Source organism: Theropithecus gelada, chromosome 17, assembly GCF_003255815.1.
Source record: "Theropithecus gelada isolate Dixy chromosome 17, Tgel_1.0, whole genome shotgun sequence".
NCBI lineage: Eukaryota > Metazoa > Chordata > Mammalia > Primates > Cercopithecidae > Theropithecus > Theropithecus gelada.
Genome location: NC_037685.1, coordinates 54,252,953 through 54,262,368, shown reverse-complemented (window position 1 = coordinate 54,262,368; position 9,416 = coordinate 54,252,953).

The following is a 9,416-nucleotide window of genomic DNA, read 5'->3' as shown; positions in this document are numbered from 1 at the left end:
TGGGTGACAGAGCGAGACTCCGTCAAAAAAAAAAAAAAAAAAAAAAAAGTTGTTTAGACCTCAATTCAATCTAACCTTAACTGTGTTCTGCCATATAACTCAGTCCTTAGGCTAATCCACAACTGTCTTCTTACCTAATAGTGTAAGTAAATATAGCACTATTCTAATAAGTACTAGAGAATATAATCACCATAATACAAGACTGCTTCTGCGATTGAAGTTATGGGGAGGTTGAGAAAACTGTAGGAAAAGCATGAACATTTCTAACTCCAAGTTACTTGTCATTCATTCATTCAGTTAATATAATATAGTGCCTATTGTGTGCCTGTGTGCTAGACTCACAATGATAAAATAGAACTAGTTCTTCCTTTAAAAACTTTCCGGTCTAAGGAAAGTGACAGTCTTTAATTAAATAATCAAACATAGGAGAAATACCTAACTGTATCACACAGAAACTTAACATAGACGGGTATTTGACTACAAAGGCTGTTCCAAATGCCCCCCCACCACCACAAACACTCAAGAGCTTGGCATCTGCCCCTCTCACTGTCTAGGACAGCTGCTTACTCTGATTTTGTTTACCAGGAACTCATCAGTTCTCAGTCCAAAGTGATCTAAGAGAGATATCACAGTAATAGAGAAATAGAGATAGTGCAGCTACATAATGTTTTCTAAAAACCTGCTTTTCTGGTCATTTCACAACTTGCCTCCCATGTGACTTGTGACATTAATCAATGTTTTCAGTGGCAGCCTCTTAGGCCAGACTTTTCCTGTAGCCTAAATACAATCAACAACATATACCCGGACTGATCAGAGAACAATGGCCAGGAAGGTTTGTGAGGGACAAACTTCAAGAAATGCAGAAACAGAAAACCTAACCAAACCAGAAGCTCATACGGTAATCAGGGCTGAGAATCTATTTATCAACCCACCGTGACAGCTAAATCTCTAAGCTCCCTTTTAGCTGCATTTTGTAGTCAGGAAACAGATCATTAGACAATCCTGCAACAAAGAAAAACAAGAAGACCTTGAGGAGTCAAGATCCACTGATGGACACTAAAAATTAGTGGGGGAAACTTCACAGAGAAGCAGGATTTCTGCAGAGCCTCAGAAGGCCTCCTACCTATGGACTTATTACTGATTACACACATTCTTTGATATTCTTCTCTCAGGCAGTGGAATCTCTTTTCTTTTGGTTTTTGAGATGGAGTCTCATTCTGTCGCCTAGGCTGGAGTGCAGTGGTACGATCTTGGCTCACTGCAACCTCTGCCTCCCCCAAGTTCAAGCAATTCTTGTGCCTCAGCCTTCCAAGTAGCTGGGATTACAGGAACATGACACCACGCCGGCTAATTTTTGTATTTTTAGTAGAGATCGGGTTTCGCCATGTTGGCCAGGCTGGTCTTGAACTTCTGACCTCAAGTGATCTGCCCGGTTCAGCCTCTCAAAGTGCTGGGATTACAGGTGTGAGCCACCACACCCGGCCAGGAAATTGAATCTAATTCCTCTCTTTTTGAGTGTGGCTGGACTGAATGACTGTTTTCTAATGAATAGTGTAGGAAAAAAGAAAAACTGATAACTTTACATGGAGACAACATCTTAACCAAGTGAGCAAGGTTAACATCACTGTAAAAAGTCACATCGATTATCAAATACATCTTGACACGATGACATGGGAAAGGCATGTCACCGCTCTGGTTTTCTTCTCAAAAATCTATAACCCATCTGTTCAGACTTCATTTTTTAAAAATCCATAATCCCAGGCTAGTCATGAGAAAACATCAGATACACCCAAATTAAGGGACATCCTACAAAATACCTGACCAGTATTTTCTTGTTCTTTTTTTCAGGAGTCCACAAAGACTCCAACTCCTATGCAAATCCTAGTGCTGTGCTGGGCTTAGAGCCAGTGGGCCTGGAGGACGCTCAGCCTAGTGAGACGGCAGCCAGGCCAGCTAAGGGAGTGCTTGCATCACACCTCCCCCAACCCCAGGCAGCACAGCCTGCAGCTCCAGAAGAGACCCCTTCCTTCCACTTGAAGAGATGAGAGGGAAAAATAAAGAGAACTTTGTTTTTGTAACCTGGATGTAAGCTTAGCCTCAGTAGGATAGGGCGCAGGGCAGAGCCGTGAGGCCCCACCTCCCAGATGACATTTCTAGACACACCATGGGCTGGAAAGAAACTCACTGCTTTGAAGGAAAGGAGCCAGTCCTGGCAGGATTCATCACCTGCTGACCAAAGAGCCCTTGGGCCCTGAATAATCAGTAGCAGTAACCAGGTAATACACACCATGGACCTTGTGTGAGACTTGAGACATGCTGGCTTCAGGTGTGACCTGCATATTCAAAGCTGTGGTGGCTACAATAAGGGACTCCTTTTGCTTGAGAAAAGGAGAGGGAAGCTTGCAGCTTAGACACCAGCTCGGTCACAGTGGGGGAGAGCACCATGTGGGATTTTTGGGTCCTCACTTCCAGGCCTTGGCTCTTAGATGGCATCTCTGGACATACGCTGGGTCAGAGGGGAGCCCGCTGTTCTGAAGGGTGGATCCCAGGCTTGGCAGCATTCACCATAAGCTGACTAAATGGCCCTTGGGCCTTAACTGAACATCAGTGGTACACTGAGAGTACTCCCTGTGGGCCTGTGGTGGGGGTAGACATGGGGAGAGACTCCTCTGCCCGGGGAAAGGGAGGGGGAAAGAGGGGGAAAACTTTGTCTTGTGGTTTTAGCCACAGTAGAATAGAGTGCCAGGTAAATTTCTAAGGTTTTCGACTCCAGGCCCTGGCTCCTGGATAGCACCTCTAGACCCAGCCAGAGTCTAGGGGAACTCACTGCCTTGAAGAGAAAGACATGAGACTGACTGGCTGACTTTACTATCTGCTAATTGTAGAGCCCTAGGGCCTTGAGCAAACGTAGGGGGTAGCCAGATAGTGATGACATCAGGCCTTGGGCAAGACCCAGTGATGTGCTGGCTTCAGGTCTGATCCAGCACAGACCCAGTGATGGTAGCCACAGGGGTGCTTGCGTTACCACTTCCCCAGCTCCAAGGAGCTCAGCACAAAGAGAGAAACTCCATCTGTTTGGGAGAAAATAAGGGAAGAGAATAAGAGTCTCTGTCTGGCAATCCAGAGAATTCTTGTGGATCTTATCCAAGACCACCAAGGTGATACCTCTACAAGTTTGTAAGAACCACAGTGTTACTGGGCTTGGGGTGCCTCCTAATGCAGGTACAGCTGCAGTGACCAAAAACTTAGATCACAACACTTAAGTCCCTTCAAACCGAAAAGCCTTCCCAACAAGGCCAGGTACAAACAAGCCCAGACTGCGCAGACTACAATAAATACCTGACACTTCAATGGCCAGACACCAACAAACATCCGCAAGTGTCAAGATCATCCAGGAAAACATGACCNATGGCCAGACACCAACAAACATCCGCAAGTGTCAAGATCATCCAGGAAAACATGACCGCCGGGCGCGGTGGCTCACGCCTGTAATCCCAGCACTTTGGGAGGCCGAGGTGGGCGGATCACGAGGTCAGGAGGTCGAGACCATCCTGGCTAACATGGTGAAACCCCGTCTCTACTAAAAATGCAAAAAATTAGCCGGGCGAGGCGGCGGGCGCCTGTAGTCCCAGCTACTCGGGAGGCTGAGGCAGGAGAATGGCGTGAACCCGGGAGGCGGAGCTTGCAGTGAGCGGAGATTGCGCCACTGCACTCCAGCCTGGGCGACTAAGCGAGACTCTGTCTCAAAAAAAAAAAAAAAAAAAAAGAAAACATGACCTCGCCAAATGAACTAAATGGGGCACCAGGGGCCAGTCCTGGAGAGACAGAGATATGTGACCTTTCAGACAGAATTCAAATTGGCTTATTTGAGGAAACTCAAAGAAATTCAAAATAACATAGAGAAGGAAGTCAGAATCCTAGCAAATATGTTTAACAAAGAAAATTGAAATAATTAAAAAGAATGAAGCAGAAATTCTGGAGTTGAAAAATGCAATAGACATGTTAAAGGATGCATCAGAATCTCTTGATAGCAGAATTGATTAAGCAGAAGAATTAGCTTGAGGACAGGCTATTTGAATATATAGTCAGAGGAAATGAAAGAAATATACCAAAAAAATACAATAGAAAAAGAATGAAGCACACCTATAAGATCTAGAACATAGCCTCGAAGGGAAAGTCTGTTTCTGACCTTAAAGAGGAGGTAGAGGGAAAGATAGGAGTAGAAAGTTTATTCAGAAGGATAACAACAGAGAACTTCCCAAAGCTAGAGAAGGATATCAATATTCAAGAACAAGAAGGCTATAGAACACAAGCAGATTTGGCTCCAGGCATTTAATAATCAAACTCCCCAAAGTCAAGGGCAGACAAAGAAAGGATCCTAAAAGCAGCAAGAGAAAAGAAACAACATAAAATGGAGCTCCAATACCACTGACAGCAGACTTTTCAGTGGAAACGTTTCCGGCCAGGAGAGAGTGGCACAACGTATTTAATGTGCTGAAGGAGAAAAGTTTTTACCCTAGGATGGCATATCTGGTGAAAATATCCTTCAAACATGAAGGAGAAATACAGACTTTCCCAGACAAACAAAAGCTGAAAGATTTCATCAACACCAGACCTTCCAAGAAGAAATGCTAAAGGGAGTTCTTCAATCTGGAAAAAAAAAAAAAGGATTTGTTTATTTTTTATTTTATTTTATTTTTTTTGAGATGGAGTCTCGCCTTGTCGCCCAGGCTGGCGTGCAGTGGCACGATCTCGGCTCACTTCAAGCTCTGCCTCCTGGGTTCACTCTGTTCTCCTGCCTTAGTCTCCCAAGTAGTTGGGACTACAGGCATCTGCCACCACGCCTGGCTAATTTTTTATATTTTTAGTAGAGATGGGGTTTCACTGTGTTAGCCAGGATGGTCTCAATCTCCTGACCTTGTGATCCACTTGCCTCAGCCTCCCACAGTACTGGGATCACAGGCGTGAGCCACCGGGCCTGGCCAAAAAAGGATGTTAATGAGCAGTAAGAAATTATTTGAATGTACAAAACTCAGTTAATAGTAAGTAACACAGAAAAACGTGGAAGAGTATAACACTGTAATTCTGGTGTGTAAAGTACTTATATCCTAAGTAGAAAGATGAAAAGATAAACAGATCAAAAATAATAACTACAACAACTTTTCAATACATAGTATAATAAGATATAAATACAAACAACAACAAGTGAAAAAGTAAGGGGGTGAACTTACAGAGTTGTTATTAGTTTTCTTTTTGCTTGTTTGCTAGTTTATACAATCAGTGTTCAGTTGTCATCAGTTTAAAATAATGACATAGGATATTATTTGCAAGTCTTATGGTAACCTCAAATCTAGAAATATACAAAGGAGATACAAAAAATAAAAAGCAAGAAATTAAAACATATCACCAGAGAAAATGACCTTCACTAAAAGGAAGACAAGAAGGGAGAAAAGAAGAATGAAAAGGCCAGGAAACAAATTAATAAAATGGCAGGAGTAAGTCCTTACTTATCAATAATAACATTAATTAAACATGAATGGACTAAATTCTCCAATCAAAAGACATAGAGTGGTTGAATGGATTAAAAAACAAGACCCAACAATCTGCTGCCTACAAGAAACACACTTCACCTACAAAGTTGCAGTGTGGAATAAAGGGATGGAAAAGATATTCCACGCAAATGGAAACCAAAAAAGAGCAGGAGTAGCTATAATTATATGAGACAAAATAGATTCAAGACAAAAACTATTAAAAGAGATTTAAAAGGTCATTATATAATGATAATGGGGTCACTTCAGCAAGAGGACATAACAATTGTACATATGTATGCACTCAACACTGGAGCAACCAGATATACAACGCAAATATTATTAGAGATAGATAGATCCCAATACAATAATAGCTGGAGACTTTAATGCCCAACTTTCAGCATTGGACAGATCGTCGAGACAGAAAATTAACAAAGAAGGCCAGGCATGGTGGCTCACACCTGTAATCCTAGCACTTTGGGAGGTCAAAGTAGGTGGATTGCTTGAGCTCAAGAGCTTGAGACCAGCTGGGCAACATGGTGAAACCTGATCTCTACAAAAAAAAAAAATATATGAAAATTAGCTGGGTGTGGTTGCATGCGCCTGTAGTCCCAGTTACTCAGAAGACTGAGGTGGGAGGATTGCTTGAACCCAGGAGGCAGAGGTTGCAGTGAGCTGAGATCACACCACTGCACTCCAGCCTGGGCAACAGAGCCAGACCCTGTCTCAAAAAAAAAAAAAAAAAAGCAAACAAAGAAACATCAGATTTAATCACATTATAGCACAAATGGACATAATAGATGTTTACAGAACATTTCATCCAATGACTACACAATACATATTCTTCTTCTCAGCACATGGATCATTATCAAGGATAGCCCATATGTTAGGACACAAAACAGGCCTTAAAATATTCAAAAAATGGAAATAATATCAAGTATCTTCTTTGACTGCAATGGAATAAGACTAGAAACTGGCCAGGCATGGTGGCTCACACCTGTAATCCTAGCACTTTGGGAGGTCAAAGTAGGTGGATTGCTTGAGCTCAAGAGCTTGAGACCAGCTGGGCAACATGGTGAAACCTGATCTCTACAAAAAAAAAAAATATATGAAAATTAGCTGGGTGTGGTTGCATGTGCCTGTAGTCCCAGTTACTCAGAAGACTGAGGTGGGAGGATTGCTTGAACCCAGGAGGCAGAGGTTGCAGTGAGCTGAGATCACACCACTGCACTCCAGCCTGGGCAACAGAGCCAGACCCTGTCTCAAAAAAAAAAAAAGCAAACAAAGAAACATCAGATTTAATCACATTATAGCACAAATGGACATAATAGATGTTTACAGAACATTTCATCCAATGACTACACAATACATATTCTTCTTCTCAGCACATGGATCATTATCAAGGATAGCCCATATGTTAGGACACAAAACAGGCCTTAAAATATTCAAAAAATGGAAATAATATCAAGTATCTTCTTTGACCGCAATGGAATAAGACTAGAAACTGGCCGGGCATGGTGGCTCATGCCTGTAATCCCAGCACTTTGGGAGGCCAAGGTGGGCAGATCACATGAGGTCAGCAGTTCGAGACCAGCCTGACCAACATGGAGAAACCCCATCTCTACTAAAAATACAAAATTAGCCAGGCGCGGTGGTGCCCGCCTGTAATCCCAGCTACTCGGGAGGCTCAGGCAGGAGAATCACTTGAACCCACGAGGCAGAGGTGGCGGTTAGCTGAGATCATGCCATTGCACTCCAGCCTGGGCAACAAGAGTGAAACTTGTTTCCAAAAAAAAAAAATAAATAAATAAATAAATAACAAGAATAATTTTGGAAACTACAAACATGTGGAAATAAAACGATATGCTCCTGAATGACAAGTAGGTCAATGAAGAGATTAAGAAGAAAATTGAAAATTTTCTTGAAACAAACAATAATGGAAACATGACATATCAAAACCCATGGGACATAGCAAAAGCAGTACTAAGAGGGAAGTTTAGAGCTATAAGTGCCAATATTAAAAAAGAAGGAAAATTTTAAATAACCAACCTAATGATGCATCTTAAAGAATTAGAAAAGCAAGAGCAAATCAAACCCAAAGTTAGTAGAAGAAAAGAACTAATAAAGCTCAGAGCAGAAATAAGTGAAACTGAAACAAAGAAAACAACACAAAAGATCAATAAAATGAAAAGTTGGCTTTTTGAAAAGATCAACAAACTGACAACCTCTAGCCAGACTAAGGAAAAAAAAAGAGACAAAACCCAAATAAATAAAATAGGGGTGAAAAAGGAGACATTATACCTGATACTGTAGAAATTCAAAGGATCATTATGGCTACTACGAGCAACTATATGCCAATAAATTGGAAAACCTAGAAGAAATAGATACATTCCTAGACACATACAACCTACTAAGATTGAACCATAAAGAAATCCAAAACCTGCACAGATCAGTAACAAGTAAAAATTATTTCCTTTAGATTAAAGTCATAACTCTTCCTAGAAATAGGGGAGGAAATACTTCCAACTCATTCTATGAGGCCAGTATTACCCTGATACTACAACCAGACAAAGATAGATCAAAAGAAGAAAACTACAGGCTAATCTCTGATGAACATTGATGCAAAAATTCTCAACAAAATACAGCAAACCAAATTCAACAACACATTAAAAATATCAGGCTGGGTGTGGTGGCTTAAAGCTGGGTGCAGTGGCTCATGTCTATAATCCCAGCAGTTTGGGAGGCTGAGGTGTGGGAATCACCTGAGCTCAGGAGTTCAAGACCAGCCTGGCCAACATGGTGAAACCCCGTCTCTACTAAAAATACAACAATTAGCCAGGCTTGGAGGTGGGTGCCTTTATTCCCAGCTCAGGAGGCTGAGGTAGGAAAATCACTTTAACCCAAGAGGCTGAGGTTGCAGTGAGCTGAGATATTGCCATTGCATTCCAGCCTGGGCAATAAGCACAAAACTCCATCACAAAAAAAAAAAACAAAAAAAAAAACAAAAAAAAAACATAATTCATCACGACCAAGTAGGATTTATCCCAGGTATGCAAGGATGGTTCAACATACGCAAATCAATCAATGTGATACATCATATCAACAGAATGAAGGGTGAAAACCATATAATCGTTTCAATTGATGCTAAAAAATCAATTGACAAAATACAACATCCCTTCCTTATAAAAACCCTCAAACAACTGGGTATAGAAGGAACATACCTCTAGCTAGGTGTTGTGGCTCACACCTGTAATCCCTGCACTTTAGGAGGCTAAGGTGGGCGAATCATTTTGAGCTCAGGAGTTACAGATCAGTCTGGGCAATGTGACAAAACCCCATCTCTGCAAAAAATACAAAAATTGGCTGGGTGTTGGTGGCTCATGCCTGTAATCCCAGCTACTCAGGAGGCTAAGGTTGGAGAATTGCTTGCACCTGGTAAGTGAAGGTTGCAGTGAGCTGAGATCATGCTATTGCACTCCAATCTGGGTTACAGAGTGAGACCCTGTCTCAAAAAGAAAAAAAAAGGAACATACCTCAACATAATAAAAGCTATATATGACAGACCCCCAGCTAGTATCACACTGAATGGGGGAAAAGTGAAAGACTTTTTTCTAAGATCTGAAACATGACAAGGATGCCCACTCTCACCACTGTTAGTCAACAAAATACTGAAATTCCAGCTACAGCAATCAAAAGAAAGAAAAAAAAGGCAATCAGATTGGAAAGGAAGAAGTCAAATTATCCCTGTTTGCAAATGGTATTATCTTATATTTGGAAAAACTCCACCAAAAAACTATTAGAACTGATAAATTCAGTAAAGTTGCAGGATACAAAATCAACATACAAAAATCAGTAGCATTTCTTTTTTTTTTTTTTTTTTTTTTTTTT